Source organism: Sminthopsis crassicaudata, chromosome 3 (genome assembly GCF_048593235.1).
Source record: "Sminthopsis crassicaudata isolate SCR6 chromosome 3, ASM4859323v1, whole genome shotgun sequence".
NCBI classification, from domain to species: Eukaryota; Metazoa; Chordata; class Mammalia; order Dasyuromorphia; family Dasyuridae; genus Sminthopsis; species Sminthopsis crassicaudata.
The window spans coordinates 123,337,114-123,363,572 of record NC_133619.1 but is presented as its reverse complement, the minus strand read 5'-3'; the positions used below and the strand labels follow the sequence as shown (position 1 = coordinate 123,363,572).

Below are 26,459 nucleotides of genomic sequence, written 5' to 3'. Positions count from 1 at the left end.
TATGCATTTTTTTAGCAAAGTGTACTTTCCCTGATTATGTCTTTTAATTGAGTCAATTTTTGCTTTTGCTTCTTCTGAGATAATGGTTGCTACCCCTGTCATTTTTTTACTTCAGCTGAAGCATAAGAGATTCTGCTCCAGCTCTGTAAGCTAGGGATCTTTCTTCTTCAAGTGTGTTTCTTATATACAAAATATTGTTGGAATCTGGTATCTAATATGTTATACTATCCACTTCCATTTTGGGGGTTAGTTCAACCTATTCACATATACTGTTATGATTACTGTGTATTTTCTTTCATTTCTTTGTTTATCCTTCTCTTTTTTCATCATGTGCCTTCGCAGAATCTGTCTTCTTCTGACCACTGCCTTGATTTTAACACTCAGCTGAATTTTTGTGTGTATATGTGTATATTTATATATGTGTTCTTCCTTCTTTGAACCAATTCCACTGAGAGTAAGATTCAAACACTGCCTTCCATCCCCCATTTTCTCCCTTTACAATAGAAATACTTCTCTGTATACCTCTTTTATTGAGAAAATTTCTCCATTCTATGTTTCCTTTCCACTTCTCCTAATACATCTCTTTTTCTTACATATACATTTTATTTTGGAGATCATTTTACCATAAGTGATTCACAGACATGTTCTCTATCCATGTAGACTCCTAACTGCCCTAATAATGATAAAGTTCTTAGAATTTACATCATCTTCCCATATAAGAATGTAAAGAGTTTAACTTTATTGAGTCCTTTATGATTATTCTTTCATATTTTCCTTTTTAATGTTTCTCTTGAGCTTTCTGTTTGAATGTCAGATTTTCTATTCAGCTCTGGTCTTTTCATCAGGAATACTTAAAAGTTCTCTATTTTCTAGATACTATTCCCTCCCACCCCACCTCTGAAGTTTTCCTTTACAGTCTCAAAATATGATGTCTAGGCTCTTTTTTGATCATGGCTTTCAGAAATATAATCCAACAATTCATAACTTATATCACATTGATATATTTTCCAGGTCAGTTGTTTTTCCAATGAGATATTTTACATTTTCTTCAATTTTTTTCCTTGTTTGTTTCTTGAAATCACATGGAGTCATTAGCTTCTACTTGCTCAATCTTAATTTGATTTGAGATTTTTTTTAAAAGTTGTTTGGAGAGAAATGTTGAGAGTTTATGTAGATTCCAGCTTATACTCTACCATCTTGTGCCTCCTCCTCATTTGCTGGAAGACAATTTTCCTGCCTCAAAGTTACTCTTAAATTAAATCAAATGTCTAATTGCATATAAGACATTGTTTCTGAGTGGCAGAACAACAGGGCTTGAATGTATTAAGAATTTCACCAGAATATTTAATACTCTCAAACATTAATGAAGACATCTCGCATTTTGCCTCTCTCAGCAACACAGATATGAGGATAAGGAAAATATATGCATCCAAATGAAATAAAATACACAAGTTGTTTTGCAAGTGCTATGTAGATATTAGCTGTATGAGTATAAGTAAGCCTCTATTTTCTAATGTTCCCAGGTAACTCTCTAAGATGCAATATTAGGATTGAGTTTGTGATTTCACTAATACCATTTACTAATGCAGGTTGGTACCTTCTTTGCTATTATAGGTTTCCTAAAGCCCTAGATAATTAACATGAACAGTAAGTGTTGAAGACACAAACCCAAAGTGTTCCTGATTTGGTGGCCATCAATCTACCTAGGGCACATTGTGGTCTTTCAAGATTGTAAGTTACAGTTAAGAAACCTTCATTCTTGGAGGGAGCTTCCATACCAGGAGTTGCCCATATAAGTGAAATCACAAGTTTGACTCCAAAAAGATCTATATTTAACTGTGCTAGGTAGTAGGAATACAGATTGTAATAAGATAGGTTAAAATGTAACAGAGAAATAAAGGAATCATAATTGGTAGGTGCAATAAAGCATAGAAAAGAAGTTTGAGAGAAGAGAAATCACTTTTACTGGAGGAGTTAGGGAAGGCTTCATGAAAGAGGTGGATTATGAAGTAGGCCATGGAAAAGGAGTAGAATCTTTAAAAACAGAGCTTTTTCTTCATGAAAGTAGGAGAAGGCATGGAACACTGAATAATAACCAAAAAATTTCTGAATATTCATTACCCCAACAATTGTATTTATGACTAACCTCCGAATATCCAGATGACAAAGGAAGATAGTTTGGATGTAAATCAAACTAATTCTTAATTTTATTTTGATTTAAAGTTGAGAGACTTTCTCAGAATCCATGTGATCTTTAGGGTTTCCAATATTTTATGACTGTGATGCTGCTATTTTTATCATTTGCCACTTTTTAGTTAAGCGAGACTGAAAATAGGAAACAGCAAATCCCTTTGCCACAAGATCTTTTTACAGGAGTTATTTCTAGATCATTTTTCAGGAATGGCCCTTAGGTGAGTTTTATCATTTGGGGATCTTATTTCAAAGGGAAACTAAATTCAGAAACTTTAAGATTAGTTTACAGTTAATCAGCGGATCACAAGGTATTTCATCTTGCCACATGATAATAGATGTCAAGCTGGAGACTTCAGAGTTAATCTAATTCAACCTCTTCATTTTACAAAAGAGGAAACTGAGACATATTGACAGATTATTTCTTTCTCAAAAGTCATAAAAGGAGTGGCAGAAAAAGCATTTGAATCAGATCTCTTGATTCTCAATACACATTCTTTCCATTGAAGCAGAGATCAACATTTCTACAGAAATTTTCAAATTCATTTATTTTGAAATTCTATTTAGGGGGAGAAAGGGAATGGGGACTTATGATTTCTTTGGTGTAGGGAACTCTTAATGAGTTCTACAAATATGTTATCAAAAATTATTCTGCAATTTAGCATCCTAGGGAATAATCATGGAGTTCCAGAAGTTAAGAGTTTTGCCTAGAGTCACAAGAGCAGTATGTGGTAATAGTAGGACTTGAACTCAGCTCTTTCTCACTCCAGGGCTGGCATTCTGTTAGTGATATGCCAATAAATGTTTAACACAAAGCTCTCCAAAATCAAGATGCACTTTTAAGTTTAATCTGGATTTTGAACATTCTTTCTATTACTTTCTTAAATTTAGAAATTAACAAAACAATGAACCAAGCCCTGATTTGTAGTATTTGTGGTGTCCAAGGGAGTAAATGCTCACATTGAAAATTTAAACACTCACTTTCATAAGCCAGTTAGAGCTGGCTTCAGTACACCCTTGATTTCTTCATATTATACCAAGCAACTTCTTTAGCTGTATATAAAATAAAACCATTCCACATTGCTAACACTCTACAAAACAACACAAGGAGGTAGTTTTCAAAATCTGCCAGCAATGTGGTTTTCTTCTTTCCTTTTTCTAATCAAATTAATTAAAGGTTTATCTATTTTTTTCATAATACTATCTTTTATTTTCATATTTATTGTTTTGTTAGTTAACAGTTTTCTTATTTTCAATGTTATTAATCTCTCCTTTTATTTTTAGAATTTCAAATTTGGTATTTAATTGGGGTTTTTTAATTTGTTCTTTTTCTAGCTTTTTTAGCAATAATCCCAATTCATTGATCTTCTCTTTATTTTATTCAAGGAAGCATCTAGAGACATAAAGTTTTTTTTAAGAACTGCTTTGGCTGCATTCCATAAATTTTCTTCTGTTGTCTCATTACTGTTATTTTTTTGGATGAAATCCTTGATTGTTTCTATGATTTGTTGTTTCACTCACTTGTTCTTTAAGATTAGATTAATTTCCAGTTAATTTTGGTCCATTTTTCCTGACCCCTTATTATATGTAATTTTTCTTACATCATGACCTGGAAAAGATACATTTACTATTTCTCCTTTCTGCATTTGATTTTGAGATTTTTAATACTCTAATACCTGGTTTCATGTACTACTGAGAAAAAAGTATATTCCTTTCTGTCCCCATTCAGTTTTCTCCAAAAATCTATCATACTTAACTAGCTCTCAAATTCTTCACAAAACCCATTATTTCACTCAAATTTCAAATATTTGCGAACTCCATAGTTTCCTTTCAAATGAATAAACAACAAACCTCTTGCCCCTGTTAAAGCATTTCTCCCACTTTCATTTGCTCCTGACCTTAGCTTGTAGGATGAATGCTACAATTTCTGTTAGGTCATTTGACTGAGAAATCAAGAGGCCAGGAGAGCATGGCAGACTATACCATCCTTCACAACAGGCTGTTTTATTTTCGTTCCTTTTCTGGGAAGGCTGAAGGCCTTTGTGTCACAAAACAACAAGTACTGAGGGGGGTAATTATATGTAGTTATATAAAGCAGGCTAATGCCAGCCAAGCAAATTGCCTAAAAGGAGAGGTTGTGTTCCTTGTTAAATGTTTTGTCAAGCTGACCATGCCCTTTATTTATCTCTAATACAACATGCTTATTCTGCCCCTATCTACTGTATTCACCCTGCAAATTTATGAGGCTCTATTAATCTTTTGCCCTGCTGACTATCTCCGTTGCAAAGTGTCAGCAGACTTTTGTACCTTGCTAATGTACAAAGGGCTTCCTATGAGTAATATCAGCATTTTGCCTTTTAATTGCACATATAATTTTTAGGTCTTACAGCTAATAAGGGAATTGAGACCACAGTTCATCACTGTCTCGAATGGTACTCCAGGGGTGTGGGGACTATGGAAGCTGAGAAAAGGATATAGCCGTGCTGGCTCTAAGCTGTAGTTTCTCTCATAATAGTGGTACCATTCACACTGCTGTGGGGAAAGATGTCAAGGTTTCCAATGGAAACCCCACTTTTCTGGGACAGTGTAACTCCAATGGAAGATTTTATTCTTTCTTGAAAATTTTCTATGGTGAACCTTGGCTGTTTTCTTTTTCTTTCTTTCTTTTTTTCTTTCTTTCTTTTTTCCTTTTTTTCTTCCTTCCTTCCTTTCTTTCTTTTTTCTTCCTTCCTTCCATTCTTCCATTCTTCCTTCCTTCCTTCCTTCCTTCCTTCCTTTCTTTCTCTCCCTTCTTTCTTTCTTTCTCTTTTTTCTCCCCTTCATCCTTCCTTCTTTCCTTCCTTTTTACATTTCATATTGATTCCTAAAGAATGTTTTCTTTCTTTCTTTGTTTTTATTGCTTTCTTTTTCTTTCTTTTCTCTTTCTTTCTTTCTTTCTTTCTCTCTCTGTCCCTCCCTGCATTTCTCCCACTCTCGTTTCCTTACTTCCTTCCTTCCTTCCTTTTACATTTCATAGCGATTCCTAAAGAATGTTTTCTTCCTTCCTTTCTCCCTTCCTCCCTCCCTTCCTGCCTGCCTTCTTTCCTTACTTCCTTCCTTTCTTTTTACATTTCATATTGATTCCTAAAGAAATTACTAGTGGTATTTTTAAGGTCAAAAAAACCCAATATTATCTATCCAAAGATTATCTATCTAGCCAAACTCTTATGACCTGAGATCCCCAAGGATTTAAAACTGGTACAGTTTTTGATCTTCCTCTGACCCTGGTATTGAATTTTTCCTGTCCAGAATGCAGACTTATAGTTTTAAGCACTTTCAAGAAAAAATAGTTAAAATAAATGGGGGATTAGGGTTTGCAATGTGGGCATTTTGCTTTCCCATTAATAGCCTTTCACAAACATTTTTACTATGCCTGAAAAATGTGCATTATTGATGAGTGTACTTCTTACTGAGCAAAAGCCATTAGAAAGGAAAGGAAAGATCTGTGGCAAGGAGGCTTGTGCAGAGCTTAGAGTTTTGTACAGATGTTATGTTATCTTGTTTAGCAGTTCTCCATTGTCCAGACAGTGAGTAGACCCAGCTGCTGTTATTTGACTTAAATGCCCACTCCATGATGTGGGTTATCATGGGAAACTATAGGGTATACAATATGGAATTTGTTAATAATGTGTGAAAATAGCAGGTAAAGTCAGTCAATAAATTTAATGAAGAAATAAGTCAAGCCAATTATTTGTCATTAAGCAAATAGACTAATCAAACCACTACCACAACAGACTGTAGTTCTCATTTTTTTAGAACAGCTATATTCAACAAATCATTTAAAAAATGATCTCATCCCTAGTGCTAGGATATCAAGAATACTGATAAATTCTATTCAGAAAAGGGGTATATTAGTAGAGTAAGGAAAATGTGGATTCAAATCCCACATTAAATACTTATTATCTATGTGACCATTAGACATTTAACTTAAGGCCCAGATTCTCTTTGTAATAAGTGTTGGAATAGATAGCCTATGAAGTCCCTTCTTTCTCTAAATTCATGATCTTAAGACTCATGGGAAAAGTCAACAAGAGTAATACAGGATGAGAAGATGGGGGAGAAGATGGGGTATGATTAAAAGTCATATCCACATTAATGTTTATGATCCTGTATCTTTGGCACTTCAATTGTTACTTTTCTTACACTAATTTTCTCTTTTCATTTCCATTAGTGGGGGGCAGATAAGATATCAGTCATATTTTAAGGTAAATTTAAGCCAATGTGTTACTTGCCCAATGGTTCTTCTATTAGGTTCACTAAAATTTTGCATCTTTAAGAGGAGATCAGCCAATCTATGAGTAAGGTTTCAGGTTTTCTAGGAATCCTTGACATCACTTCATATATGCTTCTCTTTGACATGCCACTTTGTGACAAGGAACTTATAATCTGCAAAAGAAGTCATTTCCATTTTTGAATTGTAATAATATTCCTCCTTTTATTGAGCTCAAATCTGCCTCTACAATTTTTATCTACTGCTATTAGTTTTACCTTCTGATCCCAAATATAATAGGTTTTAATTATTCTTCCATGTAATAACTTTTGTCTTCAAATATTTTAAGATAACCAGCATACTGAAAATATTTTTTCCAGTTTAAATGTTCCTAGTTCTTTAGCCAGTCCTTCAAAGGAATGATCTTCAGCCCCATATAAAATAGAAATTCTCCAGCTTTTCTATATTCTTCACAAACTGTGGCACTCTGAATTGAATATAATTCTGTGGATATGATTTGTCCAAGTCAAAGTATAGAATAAATATCATATATCTTGTTCTAAATATTTAGCTTCATAGCATTTATATGATGCTTTAAAGTGCATGAAATATACATATATTAACTCATTTAATCCTCATTAAGTGAAGTAAGTGCTATTATTATGTCCATTTTACAAATGAGAAAACAGACACAGGGAGGATACAAAAGAAATCTTATACATCTTCTGATCCACACACTTCACTTAATACATGGGGGAAATGAAATTTAGAAGGATTAAAAAACTTCCATAAAGTCACATGAAGTAAGATATAGAGCTAGATTTGAAACAATATCTTTGATTCCAAACTTACTTCTCTCTGTGTGTGAAAACATGAGCTTATTACTTTTATACAAATCAAAATTTTATCTATCCCATGTTCTAAGGGAATTCTCTCTGTCTGTAAAGTAAGAATGAATTAGCTAATGTACATACATAAAGCACAATCTTATTTTCAAGATTGATAGTTTATAGTATAATGCAGATATTTAGATAATATTATTTAAGATAGTATCAATGATGAAACTGAAATTTGAGAAGCGTTACCCTAACATAAAAATTTCAAGAGAATAGATGTTAAAATGAATTTTCACAATAATATCTCAAAGTATCTTATCATTTTTCCAGAAAGACATTTTAACATTTTTGTAATAGATTACTTCACTGATGTTATAAAGTAAATAAACCTACTTTTCTTATAACTTTTCATCAAATTTTGTTATTTTTTCATGTTTTAAATTTATAATAAAAATATTCTGTGAAATTTCTCTAAAAATAATTTCTGACATGGAACCATAAGATAACAGGTTTTTTTTTTTTATTTTAGGGTACAAAAGGACTAGAAGTTTCATTATGTGTTTTTCTCAATCCTGTACACTTTGCTTGATTTCATAAGAAATAACATTATTTCTACTTTTGAAAAATATTTAATTCTTCAAACCATAGTTGAATGAGGTTGACTTAGAAATCATTTTTAGATATTGAAAAGTAATCTTCCATTTCTTTTATTTATCATTGTATATAGTAGGTTGTGATGGTTCTCTTCTATTTCTTTTCTATTGTGATTTTGCATTATATATTTTTTATTTTAATCATTTTATTTTTCTCCCTATTCTTTTTTCCCTTCATGCTAGTTAAAGGTTTATAACATGTATATCTTTTCTAAGAACCATCATCTAATTTTTTTTTTAAAATCAATTCTATAGCTTTTAGTTTTCCATTTTGTCTATTTCTCCTCTAATTTTCAATATTTCCTCCTGTATTTATTTTGGATTTATTTACTTGTTGTCTAGTTTTTTTCTATTTTCTTTTTCTATTTTGTTAATGCTTAATGCCCAGGATGTAATTTTTCTTTTGAATATTATTTTAATTACATCTGAGAAATTTTGGTATGTTGTCTATTTACTATTCTCTTCCACATAATTTTTGTTTCTATAATTAATTCTTTAAGCCACTCATTATTCAGGATGCCACTATTTAGTCTACATTTAAGTTTATAGCTTTTACTTGTTTTCTTTATATTGATTGTTATTTTATTATATCTGCGAAATATGTTTACTATTTCTCCTTTTTAAAAATATGTATTCATAATTTCTCTTCACAAATTGGTCTTGAGAAATAAATCATATAATTCACCAAGACAGTCCAAATGAAAGAGATAGTAAATTATAAAGGAGTTTAATAATCCTTCCTCAAAGTTATATAAATCTCAGAGAAAGATAAACAAATGAAAATACAGATAGAACAATTTGTTGCAGAATTTAAATCTGAAAGACGTGGTATTGTCTACATAGGAATGTTTATATATGTACATATATACAGATATAATACCAAAATATTCATAATTATGAATTTTAAAACACTGTACTTAATTTTTTAAAATAAGAGAAAAGGCTCACTTGTAAAATGAAGGTTCTATGGCTAGAAAGCAATTAAATGCAATTAAAACAATACTAAAGCTCTCCTCACATCTATCAGATTAATACAACTGGCCAAAAAGAAAAATGACAAGGATTTAGAGAAAACAGGATGGGAAAGATGGGAAAATAGGAATATAAATGTATTGTTGATGGAACTGGGAATTGGTCTGTTTTTTTGGAAAACAATTTAGAACTATGTCTAAAAAGTTATCAAACTGTACATATTCTTTTAGATATTGAGAACCACTTTTAAGCCTAGAGAACAGAAAAATCAAAGAAAGAAGAAAATAATTCAAAAAAAAATCTGAAACTAAGAGGGTGCCCAATAATTGGGAAACAAATCGTGGATAATAATGGTATTGGAATGTTACATATTATTAAAAATGATGAAAGAAACACTTTCAGAGAAATCTTGAGAAACTTGTATGAACTGATAAAAACTGAAGTAAGTAGAATAACAAAACATTTTATACAGTAACAATGGCAAATGTGAATACAACTTTGATAATCATAGTTATTTTGATTAACACAATGACTTACCATGATTTCAGAGGACTAGTGATGAAACATACTGTCCACTAACACAAAGGTAATGGAGTCAAATAATGAAACATGCATTTCCCCTCTATATCCAACATCATTTTGCTTGACTATGCATATTAATTACAAGGGTTTTGTTTTTTCTTTTTTAAAAATGGAAAGGTATACATAGGGAAGATAAAATAGATTTCTTGTACTTAAAAAAGAAAATTAAATTAGTAGAAAAGGGAAAATATAGGTTTTATGGAATGAATTTTCAATATGCGTTAATATGACATTGAAATACATGTTGAATATATATCATATTGAATATATCAATGACATGACATGGAAATGTAAAATTTAATATATCTTTTGGTAGTGGCATGGAACTAGAAACTGAATGTCCAGCAATTGGGGAATGATTGAACAAATTGTAGTATATGAATTAATGAAACACTAATGATTGAACAAATTGTAGTGTATGAATTAATGAAACACTAATGATTGAACAAATTATAGTGTATGAATATAATGAACACTATTATAATATAAGAAATTATGAAAAGGACAGAAGCATAGAAATATAATCATCAAAACATCAGATTATACTGCTGTACTTTGACTTTGTTAGATTCTACTTGGGACATTGTGTTCTTATCTGAATGACTATTTAAGGAAGGTCATAGACAAGCTGAAGTGCTTCCAGAAAAGGAAAGCCAGGATAGCGAGGGGCCTGGTCACCATGCCATAAAAAATTAGCTAAAGGAACTAGGGATGTTTAAACAGGAGAATAAAAACTTGGGAAAAGAGTAGTTTAGTTATCTTCGAATATTTGAAGTATCCTCAGGTGAAAGATTTCTACTTAGCCCTGAGAGAAAAAATAGGAACAATAATTTATGAAAATTATAGTCAGGTAGATTTGGGTCTTCTAAAAGAAAGATCTTTCTAAAGGAATTTGGGAATAGTAACCAAATCCCATTGCAGGGGAAAGGATGAAATTTTCCCAGTCTAGAAACTATTCTATATTGCCCTTTTTATGTTAATGAGTTCACTCAAGTCACACAATTTTTAAAGTTACAGATTTTAAGGCAATGCTCAATGTAGTATATTTTACTCATAACTATTTCTTCCATATGACAGAGTGGATAGAGCACTGAACTTGGAGATAGGGAAATCTGAGTCAAAATCCAGCCTCAGACACCTACCAACGGTGGGACCCTGAGCAACTCGTTTATCTGCTTTCTGCCTCAGTTTCTCCAATTAAAAATGGACATAATAATAGCATCTATTTTGAGACTTGTGAGGATCAAATGAGATATCTTTAAAATACTCAACATAGTGTTTGGTACATAGTATTAATAAATGTTTCCTTCCAAATAAATTTTATTTTATTTTCATCTCTTTGCTCCCCCCCTTCCCCAAGATAGTAAGCAAGCTGATATAGCTTATACATGCACAATACTTTTAAACATATTTTCATATTTGTCATGTTGTCCAAGAAAAACTATTCCAAAGGGGGAAAAATCACAAAAAATAAAAATCAAACAAATAAACAAAAAAGTGAAAAAGACTATACATCAATCCATAGTTTTCTCTCTGGATGCACATGGCATTTTTCCATCCCAAGTCTGTTGGAATTGTTTATTTCCAAAGAAATTAATAATTGTGAATTCATAGAGGGGAAAGGATCTAATCTCATAACTCACTAAGTTCTGTAAGTAGAAACTGATAAGTATTTGTTGAATTGAACTCTTATTTTTGAGTTGAGGCAATTGAGGTCCAACAATAAAAAAAAAAAATTAATTCAATCAAAGTCATAGGAATAATTAATTCAGAATGAAAACTAAAACTAAGAACTCCTGACTCTTACTCTACTGATCTTTCCATAGCTCTATAAGAAAAGTAGCCTGATGAAGAAAATGGGGAAGGGTATAAGCATTTATATAGTGCCTATGCATGTACTAGGAACTGTGCTAAATGCTCTTACAAATACACAGGACTATAGGTTCACAGTCAAAGTTAAAGGGCCTTTAAGGTCTGAATTAATACATGGAACTTTTATCAGAATCCAGAAGGAAAGAGCCTTGGACTTAGTGGAATACCACTGTCCAGGTCCTACAGGACATGCAGGAGTTCCATAAGACTAGAAGATGAGAATCAACATTTCTAATGACACCTGGAAAAAGTGTAGACTTTAGAGCACAGTTGTTCTATGTTCCAGATGGTTAATACCTTTAAATGAGCTATCTTCTCTATTCTGTGCCAAATGTTTTGTATATTTCATTGCTCTGGAGTAAAATAATAATAATAATCAACTCTCACTTATGATATAAAGTCATTTATGTTCTAGGAACTTTAAAAATGGATTTCAAAGACAAATGCCACTTATATTGCACTACAAAATTTTTCAATATCCATTTCAGGACTAAAATTCTGTGATTCTAGTATGTATATATATATATGTGTGTGTGTGTGTGTGTGTGTGTGTGTGTGTGTGTGTATATATGTAATCATCTATTATATAATCATTATGAACAAATATATGTACAGATATTTATAAAGGAACAAGATATTTCACTTAAGAACTCAGATTTCAATATCTCCCTCAAGTCCCTTTTAACTTTATGAAAACCTTAATTATCCAGACTTTGAATGTATTATTTGCATCTCTGGCACCCATGTATCTATACACAAGTAGTGCATAATATACATATTTCTAAATAATATACTCCATCCTCACCTATGCTTACCTAGCTTTCTTCCAACTATAGTCTATCTTACTTCATATACCCCTTTTCTGATTTCTCTTCCCCCAATTATTTGCACTCAATTTTTCTTGGATTTTTTTATATTCTGTGTGTATATATACTTACTTGTGTACATGTTTCATTCTTCCAGTAACATAAGACCCTTGAGACCAGACACTATTTAGTATTTGTCTTTTTAAAAAAAACCCACTAGACTTAGTACAGTATCTTGCATACACCAATGCCTATGTTAACAAATGATTGGAAAGAATAATAGTAACAAAAGAAACAATGCTTTGTAATTATTATAAACACGCTTCCTTACTTCCTTCCCTTACACTACATAGGGCATCATACCCTTACCTACAGATGTTCTTAAAAGCATTTTTTTTTCTGTTTTGCACCTCTGAAACCTCCCAGAATATCTTGGAGTTTACTGGCTAGATTTCCTTCTTAAGGACCAGGTATTAAACCAAAACCAATCTGATTCACATTGGCCATCAATAGGTCCTAGTCCAAGCCCCATTTGGTCATTGTCTGGGTCTTGATTGATCCATATTGAATGTAAGTAACAATTATTTCTGCTTTGATCAGAGACATTGAGGATCTTCCCTTCCCAGATTCATTGATTTATTTATTTAGATTTTTTTGATCTAGGTGAAAGAGGAGATTTTTTTCATCAGTTGCTGCCTAACCTTAATCACTAAATGGTTGCAGTCTCAATAAAACTCAGACCTGTTGAAGATCTAGCTTAAAAAGGCCAGGGTCTCCTATTTCACCCAAGGCCAGCTATAGTCATCTTGGTTTCTATTTTGCCACTGGACTGAGATAACTCTGGAAGGGAAAGTGAAGCAGGTGATCTTGCATAGTCCTCACTTAAATCCAATTCACTTGTCTCTCATGGCATCATTTCCCTGATGTCATGGTCCTCTTCAAAAACAACAAATTTGAGAAAATTTAGGATTCCTTCCTTTTTATAGTAGAAAAAGTGGGTGATATGAATGTGAAATATTGCATAGATTATGATATAGCCTATTTGTTGACTAGTTTTGATAAAATTCATTGTTTTCTTTTTCTATATTTCTTATAAAGGGTGAGCTTCACTAGCTAGAGGAAGGGAGAGGGATATATTGGAAAATGATCCATGATGGCAAAACAAAAGGCATCAATAAAGATAAAATTTTCTAAAAGTAAAAAATGAATGCTTGCTGAATTGAATAATATGCTGAATAGTGGTTGAGGCAGATCACTCCCAAAAGAATCTGATCTGTATCTCAGGTACATCTAGTACTACCCAGGCCCAAGAAAAATCACCAGAACTCTTTCTGGCAGTCACCAAAAATTCAACATTATTCTTACAATCAAATTCAGGATTTCATGACAAAGACTTTTTACTTTTAATTTTTATCACTATAGCTTGCTTTTATATCACCTTTACTTCCTAATTTATCTCTTCCCCTTCTTCCCTTATAAGAAGGATTAAAAAAGAAAAAAAATTATTTAAAACTAGTCCATCAATCAGCCATTCTGACTAAAAAAATTAGTTCTTTCTAAACACTTTTTGAATGATTGATTGACCAAATGAATGTCATTGTATGCTAGAATCAACTCGTTTGCATACTGATAATCCAAAATTGTGGATAGTTAAATTTTTAGTGTGAGCATTTGCACTTTGGAAATTGGCAAATGCTGCAAATCAGGGCTAGCTTTATTATTTTACTTATTATTCAGACTTAAGAAAGTTATGGAGAAATGCTAATTATACAAATTAAACTCTGTAGACTTAGTTATTAAATGTTTGCCACCATACCGTTAACCGTGTTCCATGTTCATATTCCCCTGTCTCTACAAAGAATGGAGCAGGTAGGCCCCCCATATTTGTTTATTGGAGTCAGGGTTGGCTATTTTTAGTATTTTTTGTAGCATTGTTTCAATTATTTTACTATATTTTCTCTTTACATTATTGTAGTCATGTCTATTGTTTTCCTGATCTTTCTGATCAAAGGTTAAACATTCTTACTTTTTTGTACCATTCTTCTTTTCTTCTGTGTTACAGTAACCAATTCTATTACATCCATGCATCATAATCTCTTTTGACAAAATAATGTTGGTCTAAATCAAAGTTTTCATGATTCGTCATGGGGTGGAATATGCCCAACACACCTTTATGTCTATTATCTGAGTTCCAGGCAACATAGTCCAGAAATGCTTCACCCCAGGGGGTTGCCCACCTACAATGAATACTTTTAGCCTTGTCAACAAACTGATGTATGTTATTTCCTGTAATATGAAAGAAGGTGGGAAAGGAAGTACACAGATGTATTTATAGTGAAATACTACAAACATGTAGACCAATTAGGATTGTAAACTGTGGTCCCCAGGGGTTAAGAGCAATTGGTGATGTGATGCTAGAACTCTGGGTCTGGAGTCAGGAAGAATTGAGTTGAAATTCAGCTTCAGTTACTAATTGTGTGATCCTGAGCAAGTCACTTAATCTCTGTCTCACACAATTTCTTCAACTATAAAATGCAGAAGATGATAGCACTTGCTTCCCAAAATTTTTGTGAGATCAAATGTAATAGTTGTAAAAAAAACTCTTAGCACAATGCCTGACCCATAGTACAAGGCATTATAAAAATGCTTTCCTTTCATGCCTGTAACTACTCCCACACTTTAAAAAAAAAGATATAAAGTCATAATAGAGGAGAATATGTCAATGGACCTAATTGTAATTAGATCTCATTTATAAAATAAACTAAATGTATTCATTTTTTTCTTGTCCCTTTGTGTTTGGTTTTCATTGCAATCCATGTACATCATATGGTATGTTAGGTGAAGGTATGATTATTCTCTTTGTCTGTTGAATATAAAAACAATCGAGGGGATGGAGAATGGTACAAGCAAGCAGAGGCAGGAACAATGCAAATTGGCTATCCAAAGTAATTTGTGTCCCATTGACTTTCAGACTTTTAATAGAACCAACATATTCATATCACAATAGATTTAGCTACCTAGATTTGAACTTTTGGATGAGAAGATGGGAGGTGGAGCCCCATGAGTGTCTTATTACTACAGAGAATAAAAAACATGCAAATTTTGAGTTATGAGGCAATAATTCAATCTGAGGCAGATGTGATTACAATGACTCAAGCTTTCTTCTTGTGGTTTTTATGACTCCTCAGGATACATTGATAGAATTATAGTCCTATGATTCACAGTGTCCTATTTATTATTCCCTATATGCAGCTATGTAAAATCATTATTATTGCTAATAACAACATGCCCCATAATTATCTAAGTCTTTTCATTTGAGAATCTTGATGCATTTGATAGATTTTAAGTCTTTAATTTTCATGGTACATACATGAAAAATTAAGATATGGTCTGTATCTCCTTGGGAACAATTGAACAGTAACTACCTTATTGGGGAAAAAATTCTTTGGATACTTGATGTTGAGAATATAGATATTTGCTAATACTGGAAAGTTAAGCTCCTACAAAAATTTTCTTTTTTTAATTTCATGAATAATATTTTATTTTCCCCATATGCGTGTAAATACAATTTTAAACATTTTTTAATTTAAATTTTGTTTTCCAAATTCTTACCCCTTTCTTTTCTCCTCTGCCATCCCAAGATGGTAAGCAATTTGATATAGATTACATATGTGCAGTTATACAAAATCTATTTCCATATTAGTCATGCTGTGAACAAAAATTTTTTAAAAGAAATTGAATTTTTTTATGTACTCCCTTCTTCCATTGTAAGATTTGTGAGTTTATACTATAAATTGATATTGCTCTTAGTTGCTTTGCTCAACAAACAAATCCTTTGAAGATAAAATCTTTTCGTGAGCAAGAAGAGCCTTGGGCTCTAAATGTTTGGTAAGGACCCACAGCACTCTACGAAACCAATAATAATATTATGTTGAATTCATATAACATGTTAATCTATAATTTCACTTCACACATAACTATACCAAGTCATAGAAACAACCGCAGCATGAAGTAATAGAAATTTAGAGTTAGGTATCTACAATACAAAAATCTTTTCTTTGTTAAAATTATGCAAATAACTTGGAACATATTTCCACCAGAGCTGGCTCATTCTATTGATATATTCCTTTAGACTCATCTTCTTTTTTATTTCCTTCTTGAAATATTATTTCTATTTTACTCCTCAAACATTTGATTATACAGAGAACTTTAAATTCTTGTGTTTAATTTTCACAACTTCAAGAATTCATGTGATTTTATGAGTAACTTCATTTTGTCTTTCAAGATGACTGTGCCCATTCATGACTATGTGAAAAAAAATGAAAATTAATATCTGTGCAAGTTTGTGGAGCACCAGCATATACTACTTGGCATTTCACTGGTCCTGGTCACCACCTTTATAAAGAGATCCTGGTACAATTATTTTATATTTTCATTGATTACTTTTAAAAGTCATGCTTGGTGTTGCATTTATGCCCCTAAAGCATAGTATAAATACTTTGGGCTCTAAACCTAAGAGTGCAAAGTCAGTATTGTGGCTTAGTGAGAAAATAAAGACAGTAGATAATTTTAGCATAGATGCTGTGGGTCTCGAGTTTGTGAAATTTGCCATACAGTACAATGCCCTCTTCAATAATAATTCATTACAGTGAAAGGTAAATTTCAAGTTAAAATGCTTTAATTTTAAGTATTTTATTTGCTATGTGAAACTTATTTAAGGTATTATAAATTTCATGTGTCATGAAAGATGAATATTGTCTGAAACCAATTAAAAAATAATACATTAGCACAAAAGGACACTGAATTATAGGGAATTACTAATGATAAAAATATGCTTCATGTTAACAATTTTATTTTGTATACTGCATTTTATGGGTTATTTTATAGTTACTGTAGTAGGTAAAGTGCATTTTGTCAAAATTAATGTTTTGTTATAAAAATTGTATATAAAATACATGTATTAAAAAAGTGTATTTTCAAAAATCTTTAGCAAAAGATTACAATTTTTGATGGCTGCAGGAATCCAACCCTGTATTGAGCCTAGGTTCAATGTATCAACATTTGCATTTTAAATTTTCATGTCATTTTGTAGGAATATTATCCTCATAAAAGTTGAGAATTGAGGCTGTATTTAATAAACTGATAGATTAGAAAGTTTTATTCAAACTTTCTCCTCTTAATCTAGCAAAAAGATAAGTTTGCTTCCATAATAGACATAATTATTGTACAATTCAGGCAAGAATACAAGCAACACATATCTCTAGGACACTCTGATTTCCCCCTTGGTTTCTATATTTATTGAATATTTAGAAACAGGATGGGTTACCAAGAAAACAATAGACTTGGTGACAGAAAGTGTATGCTCAAGTCCTAGCTGATGACCTTGAGGAACTCAATTAAATTTCCTGATGCTCAATTTAATCGTATATTAAATGGAAACAATAATACTTAGACTATCTCATAAGAATTTTGGAAATCTGACTTGTTGGAGTTATGAACTGATTCAATCATTCTAAGAGCATTTTGCCAGAGTTTTTAAACTGTGCATACTCTTGGATCCAGAAATACCACTACTACATCTGTATCTCAAAGAGATAATAAAAAAGGAAAAAGGACCCACATGTAAAAAACTATTTATAGCATTTCTGTTTTTGGTAGTAAAGAATTGGAAATTGAGGAGATGCCCATCAACTGGGGAGTGGCTAAACAAGCTGTGGTATATGAATGTAATAGAATACTATTGCACTATAAGAAATACTGATCAGGTATATTTCAGAAAAATCTGGAAAGATGTTTACATGAACTGATAATTGAGTGAAGTAAGCAGAAACAGAAGAACATTGCATATGGTAACAACAACCTTGTATGATGATCAACTACAAGAGACTTAGCTCTTCTCAACAATATTAGTGATCCAAGACAATTCCAAAACAACAAAACTTATGTATCAGTTTCTCCATCTCCAAAATGGGAATAGTAAGATGTGTATTCATACACAAACGTTGCTCTTTTTCCTTCGTTCTTGAAAAGTACCATGAACTTCCCTTTTTTTAAGGGAGGTAATGTCATAACATGCAAGTGAATTAGATTTAAGTAAGGGAGGAGGTCACCTGCTTTACTTCCCCCTCCAATGATAAGATATAAATCAAGATGACTGGAAATGGTCCTGGATGAATGATTTTGACCTTTTTAAAGTAAAATTTTCAACAGGTCTCTGCTTGACTGAGATTGTACCCATTCAGTGACTAAGGCAATTGACACACACAAAAAAAATCTCCTCTTTCACCTAGTCCAAAAAAGCCAACAAAAAACAAAAACAAAATCTAAATAAATAATTTAATGTACGTATGAATGAATTTGTGTAATGTTCAGGCTAGCTTTCTAGAGGTTCTTCAGACAGGCCTTGGTCTCAGTAGGATGGACACCACAAGAATGGTCAGAAATAGAATGTAGAGTCTTTATTGTCTTCTTCATAAACTGTTTCCTTTACAATCTGTGTCTCTCACAGTCTGACCTAGTCTTGATCTTAGTGGAGGAGTGCAGGAGGCAAGAGAGCCACCAGGAGGATGGTCAAAGATGGAATGTCTCATTTTCAGTCCTTCTCATCCCTTAAATACCTTGGTATGATTACATAATTACAGCACACTATGTATGTGTGAAGAAGAGAACCATTACATCACCATACTAAAGAACTATCATCTCATCAATTCCACTGAGTTAACACCTTGTTGTAAGTATCCTTGTTTCACGTATTCTTCTCCAGAGTTCTCCAATATCTGCGGGAAAATTTCACTGGGATTCCCAATCATTCAACTGGGAAGAAATTCAGGGTTTCTGGTCAAAGCACAAATGACTGCTATTTACATTCAGCCTGAGTCAATCAGAACCCAAACAATAATCAAATGGGTTTTGGCCTAGAACCTATTGGTGGCCAATTAGAACCAGATTGTTTTTGATTTAAGTCCTGATCATTAAGAAAGAAATATAGCCAGTAAAACCCAAGATATGCACATATCATAAGAATCAAAGGATACATGGAAACTTAAAATTCGATTATATATTAGAGGATTTTGAAAAACCATGGATCAATACATAAATGCAAGTTATGACTTTTCCCAGAAGGGAACTAATTTGATACTAAGATTAAGTGTTTTTTTAAAGACATAAGGCTAGATAAGGCATAATCTGATCTAGAACTCATCTTCTCATTCTTCTCCAGTTTTCCCTAAAATATACTACTCCATAGTTATAACAATAATAAATATTCAAGTGGGATTTGGAAGATTTAATATGGAACATTGATAAGAAATAAAGTGATTTCCATTTGTTTCTTTGAGTATCTATTTCAATGGTTCCATTAATAATGGAATTTTTGTTCTTGTTGTATAGTTAACAAAATGTAAATAAAATTGATTTCTTAATCTAGGCACTATATATGTGTTATATGCATTCTTATACATATGCATGTATTTGTTATCATGCTATGTTTTTTTAGCAAGACTTATGGGTATGATAACATTTCATCAAATTTCAAATTTACTCAAGTTTCATATAGTTTGAGTTCCCACAAAGCTTCAGATTTGGAGCTATTCAAATTTTCTTCAGATATCCAATTCTTGATTGCAAAAGTGATTGTATATTAATGAATATATAAGTGAGTCAGTTTCAGATATAGATTTTAAGTTCCCTTGACATACAGAGTTTAGAAAACCATATGAGGAAACAACAGAAATAATTTGGGGAAATTCTACATCTAATAGGGAGAGTAACATTACTCTAATAGAAGAACAACTTCCTCCCATATGAGGAGGTGGACTAGAACATCCTTTGGCTGAAAAACATCCAGAAAATAACTTCATTATGAGTTACTTTTCTCTAAAATGGGCCTTCCAAGAGAAGTTGTACTCAAGTTTTAATATCATGAGAATAAAGTAAAGAGTTCTTCTAAAATAATGGCGTTTGGCATTAAGAAATACCTGTCACAATTTAGTTTTAGCAGATAAGAATGTATAACCAAATAAAATCCATTATCATTAGGGAGGAAGGTGTTAATACAGTAAGCACAGCTGATCAATAGATAGATTTTTAATAAAACCTGGAGCCTAAGTTAGTCTGAAGTTAATTTGATTTAGATATACACATAAATTTAACTGATGTCATATTGACCAAAAAATCATCAGAGAAAAGGGTAAGTCAAGGAACTTTGCTACAGAAATGAAAAGATTTGTGATTAGCTCACTGTCACCAGATTTATATCTTCACTATTTTTAAGGAGCCTGGACTTGATCAATATCACACAAGGAGATGGCAAATATTCATATTCTAATACTCATATTCCTATAGGTTAAATTATTTAACATCTATCAAATATTTTTTTAAAAAGACCTTATTTATGGATAGAATTATATATCAAGAGCATCCTATCTTTCATATATTATAGACAAAAAGCCCTACACACCACTTATGGACAACCAAATATCTTTGGAGTTCAAAGGATAAACTATAACTTAGCTATAGTATTTATTACAGACACAAGTATTGCCAACAATTTCCTGGGTATGATATTGATTATGGAAATTTAAGAATATTTTTAGATAGATTCCATGTGCAGGCAAAAGTTTAGCAAGTCTCTGAAAAAATGTATACAAGACACACTTTTAAATTTAATCTGCATTTTAAAATTTTCCTTTCACTTTCTAATGTGGAGACAATCAACAAAATGATAAATCATGCTTCAATTTGTTTTTTTTTATTATAGATTTTTATTTATAAGATATATGTATAGGTAATTTTATAGCATTAACAATTGCCAGTCCTTTTGTTCCAATTTTTCCTCTCCTTCCCCCCACTGCCCTCCCCCCGATGCAGGTTGACCAATACATGTTACATATGTTAAAGTATACATTAAATACAACATATGTATACATGTCCAGTTATTTTTCTGTACAAAAAGAATCAGACTTTGAAATAGTGTACAATTTCATCATGCTTCAATTTGTTATGTGTTCTGATTTCTGAGGTGTAAATGCTCACATTGAAAATTTAACAATGGGTGTCAACTGGTCACAACTCAGAATGTCATAATAGCTAATACCAATATCCTTAATGCTATGTATAATAAAAGGCTTTCAAAATCTAGACACCTAAACAAAGAAAGCAAAACCATGTGAGAACAAGATGAGAAAATCATTTCATTCTTGTTCTATCTGCCATTGTAGTAGTCCAAAGGATACTTTTAGTAAGCTTGCACAACATGCTACCTGTACAACTATATGCAAACCTTTAAATGTTAGAATAATAGCAAATTATTAACTTTTTCCAAGCTCATTTTATCTTAATTTTAATAAAAAGGATAAGAAAAATGACTATTATATTAATAACAATTGTTATTTAGCTGTTGTCAGTCATGTCTGACTCTTGACTCCTTTTGAGTTTTCCTGGCAAAGATACTGAGGTAGTTTGCCATTTCCTTCTCTAGATTCTTTTACCAATGAGAAAACTGAAGCAAACAAGGTTAACTGACTTGCCCAGGGTCACACAGCTAGTAAGTGTCTGCAGTCATATTTGAACTGAAGTCTACCTGATTCCAGACTTGGCTCTTTTTCTGCTGTGCTCCTAGCTACTGTATAGCCAAATGTATAGACCAATTAATAAACCTTTAAAAACCTACTAAGTGCCAGGAACTGGCTAAGCACTGTTAAAATGAAAAGTGGTATAGTAGATAGAAAATTAATTTTGTAATTAGGAAGGTCTAAGTCTTACCTCTGACACCTTCTAACTTTGTAATCCTAAGGAAGTCTTGGTGTGTTATTAACTGCAGGATTATAAGTTGCTAATCCAAAGGATCTGAACAGATAATTTTCAGATGAAGAAATTAATGCCATTTATAGCCATATGGAAAAAAATGTTCTAAATCACTATTGATTAGAGAAATGAAAATTAAGACAGTTATGAAGTATCTACTTCTCAAATTGGCTAACATGACAGGAAGAGATAATGATAAATGTTGGAAGGCATGTGGGAAAATTGGGACATTAACCCATTTTGGGTGGAATTGTAAAATGATCTAACCATTCTGGAGAACAATTTGGAACTATGCCCAAAGAGCTATAAAACTGTACATATCCTTTGAACTAACAGTGTCACTACTGGGGGGTCTGAATCCCAGAAAGATCATAAAAGAGGGGAAAGGACTCACATGTACAAAAATATTTGTACTAGCTCTTCTTATAGTGGCAAGGAATTAGAAATTGAATGGATGCCCATCAGTTAGTAATAGCTGAATAAGTTATGCTCAATGAATATAATGGGATATTATTATTCTATAAGAAATGATGACCAGATTGATTTCATAAAATCTGGAGTGACTTACATGAACTGACACTGAGGAAAGTGAGCAGAATCAAGAGATTACATAATGTAACAGCAAGATTGTTTGGTGATAAACTGTGATGGAATTGGCTCTTCTCAGCAATATGGTGATTTAAGATAATTCCAATAGATTCAGTGTGGAAAATGCCATCCACATCCAAAGAGAAAATTATGAAGGCTGAATAAGAATAAAAGCATAGTATTTTTACCTTCTTTTGTTTATTTGTTTGTTTTTCTTTCTCATGTTTCCCCCCCCCTTTGGTCTGATTTTTCTTGCACAAAATTACAAACATATTAATATGTTTAAGAGGTTTGAACATGTTTAACCCATATCAGATTTCTTGTTGTCTTGGAGAGAAGGGAAGGAAGAAGAAAAATTCATAATTCAAAATCTTACAAAAATAAGCTTTATTCAATAATTAATGGAATTGAAATAATGCAGTTTTATGACCTATCATAAGTTTGACAAAAAGGGTAATACTTGTTAAAAAAAAAAAAAAAAGCTCGTTCTTACAAGGTTTGGATAGAATACATTGTGAGTCAAATGACTGTAAGACCTTTAGCAATACTATATGCCTCAGTGTCCTCCTATATAAAATAACAAAATTGGACTTTATGGTCTTTAAGAACTCACTCATGTCTGAGTTGCTGACCCTGCAACCTATGATTCTATGAAATCTTGTCTCCCCTAACCATAGCGATTCTCTTAACAAATTCTTTATGTCACACAATCATTCTGAAGGCATGGCAATCATATGTGTTAAAATTTCAATGAAATTACTTATTTCAAGGGAAAAACAGCATATTTCTGACAAGTTTTTGGGAAAGGAATGGCATTTGTCAGAACATATTTAGCAATATTTAGTGAGAGCGTTTGGAAAACAGATATTTTCTGTAAGATATGCATTTTGGTATTTGTTTTTGACAATATCATCACTATCCCTAGCATGTGGGAATTAATTTTATTTCTGGCAACAAGTCTATCTTTAATAGAGTCATAAATGTGTTTCCTCCCAAAAAATAAAGCAATTTCTTTTTTTTTATTTTTTATTCATTTTTCCAAATTATCCCCTCCCTCCCTCTACTCCCTCCCCTAGATGACAGGCAATCCCATACATTTTACATATGTTACAATATAACCTGGGTATAATATATGTGTGTAAATACCATTTTCTTGTTGCACATTAATTATTAGCTTCCGAAGGTATAAGTAACCTGGGTAGATAGACAGTAGTGCTAACAATTTACATTCGCTTCCCAGTGTTCCTTCTCTGGGTGTAGTTATTTCTGTCCATCATTGATCAACTGGAAGTGAGTTGGATCTTCTTTATGTTGAAGATTTCCACTTCCATCAGAATACATCCTCATACAGTATTGTTGTTGAAATGTATAGTGATCTTCTGGTTCAAGCAGACCATTTCTAATAATTTGTATGATTTGTTATTCTAATACAATACCTTAGGTATTCTGGAAAAATCATCCAGGAGGCAAAAAGAACATCATGTGCTATCTGATGTCATTCTCCAGAACTATTGCTCATCTAACTGATGACTTGATAACTCATTTTTCCCCTAGAAAAATCATCTAACAGTCCTGGAGACTGGGATTAAGTAATATTCAACTTTAAGGGAATATGCTCTTTCTCTAAGATTAACAATTGCCTGGCCTTTGTTAAATCACTAACATAGTTTATCTAAAGAGAGAGAAAGAGTGAAGTGGGAACACTCTAGCCCAAGGGCAAGATGATTGAATATTTGGAAAAGACTCTAAGACATGATACTGTTTTTAGCCACCTTGCTTTAGCCTAGCAACGCGTTTCCCCCAGAGGACCTACTCTGGCATTAATAGTCCCTTTCAGAGACACTAAGGGATTGAGAGCACTTGAAGAACTATAACACTGTGAAATTGATAAAAAGTACACTAGAAGCTAAGGGATGTAGGAGTGGAGACAATGGGACTGACTTCCTCTTCATGTCTGAGTTCCAAGTGCTTCCATTCAAAAGTAGTCACTCAAAAGTTCTCAATTAAATGCTACTGATGCATGTTGGTTACTCTATAAAGCCAGAATGCAACATTACTCTTCAGTGTTGTCTCAGCTAATCAGAAGTCAAATAGCTTTATAATATTAAGGACATAGTGCTATTCTTCAGAAAAAGAAAAAAAAACTCACCTTGCTTAGAAGTAGGCTTATAAGGATAATGTAATAAAATATATCACAAGTGCTTGTTAAAATTTTCCCCATTATGCACAGCACAAAATCATAGCATCATGACCTGGGAGAGGACAGAGGGGGAGACCTTAGATATTTAAATTTAAAAGATGAGGTGCTGCAGATTAGATGAGTAATTCACCTGAAAACACACAAATAAACAAGTGGTCCTTGAACCCTGGTCTCTGACTACCAATCTAGCTTGTTTTAATTGTATACTGCTACCTCTCTAGATCAATGAATCTAAAACATTAAGATCAAGAAACAAATTCAATTAGTAGTCATTTTCTTTCCTCATGTGTAAGGGAGGGTAAATAGTTGAAATGAATATAAACATGTTATCAATTTACTTAATTTCAGAAATCTGCAAAAAAAGTTGTTAAATTTGAATCACATAATCCTACAAATCAAACCATAATGCTGAGGAATGATCTTGTTATTACTAAAGGTCTATAAAAATGAAAATTTTTATTGGTCCCCTCCCCCAATCATGTAATTAACATGCTTCCTTCAATACCTTCACATAGGATTTTCCCCCCATTTAGATTTCCAATTAAGATGCAAAACAAAAACATCTCTTATTATAAAAAATACAAAAGCCCCAAGGCTTGAGTTTCATTAACACTGGAACTCTTTATCTTAAAAGTTGTTTTCCCCCTCTGTTTTTTTGATATTCAGCATATCAGGGAGAACTCTGCCTTTTCCTCTAAAGTCTCTCACATTCCTCTTGAAAACTGGTTATAAATACTTCAAATAGTATCTTATCAATGCTACTTTAAAAAAAAATCTTAGATCATATTAGTAATAATTAGTGTTTCAGGGGGCACAATCAGCTTGTAACCTCAGGCGCTTAGCTCATTAATTTTGAAATGTGTGTTACTAGACCTCTAATTGTGGTTTTATATAATTAATTAGGAAACAAAACTGATAAAAATCAGAGCTTTTTAAAAGCAATGCCTTTACTTAAAGAGAATGATCTTGTTAGTTAGTTCTAGAATAAATATGGTACTATCTAATGATTAAAGCTGTCATGGTGGTTTTGAGGCACACCCTTGGGTACACATTACTGATTTTTCTCAAATCAACTTTAAGACCCCTGGATGGCACTGTCATACTTCATTATTTTTATTGTCATCATTTGTATAGGAAGATGACATTATTGACCTTCCAACAACAGGATATACAGTAGGGGTTTCCTAGTAGTCACTGACAGAATTAGATTCTTTTTTTTTTTCTTCATAATATCACTGAGCTCTCCCTTTTGACCAAACGTAAACATTTTTTCAAAGACCTAGTCAAAAGAAGAGTCGCAATATATAAGTATGGAACACTGCAAAGCTAAGTGATCCGTATGAAGGTGATACCTTACACCTGGACTCATCATTAGTCCCCTGTTCTAAATGACTGATTAACAACACATGTATTAACATATAACATAAAACTATTAGATATTATTTGCTATGTGTATTAATATTTTCTACCCTGTCATACCTGAGAATCTTTATCTTACTTTCTCTTATCAGTACATTTGTTCTTGTTCAGTTGTTTCAATTTTGTCTGACTCCTCATGCCCTGTGGGAGGTTTTCTTGGCACAAATATTGAGTCGGTTTGTCATTTCCTTCTCCAGCTCATTTTACAGATGAGGAAACTGAGGTAAACAAAAGTAAGGGACTTGCCCAGGGTCACATAGCTAATAAGTGTCTGAAGCCAGATTTGAA

General features: G+C 32.3%; 1 long non-coding RNA gene across 1 annotated transcript in view; it reads right to left on the bottom strand.

Annotated features, from left to right (window-relative positions):
- The window catches only part of LOC141560700 (uncharacterized), a 151,941-nt gene that overhangs the window by 45,182 nt on the left and 80,300 nt on the right, over positions 1-26,459 (bottom strand). Inside the window, exon 4 of the long non-coding RNA XR_012487785.1 lies at positions 6,462-6,615. This is a non-coding gene — a long non-coding RNA (uncharacterized LOC141560700). The remainder of the gene's footprint in view (positions 1-6,461; positions 6,616-26,459) is intronic.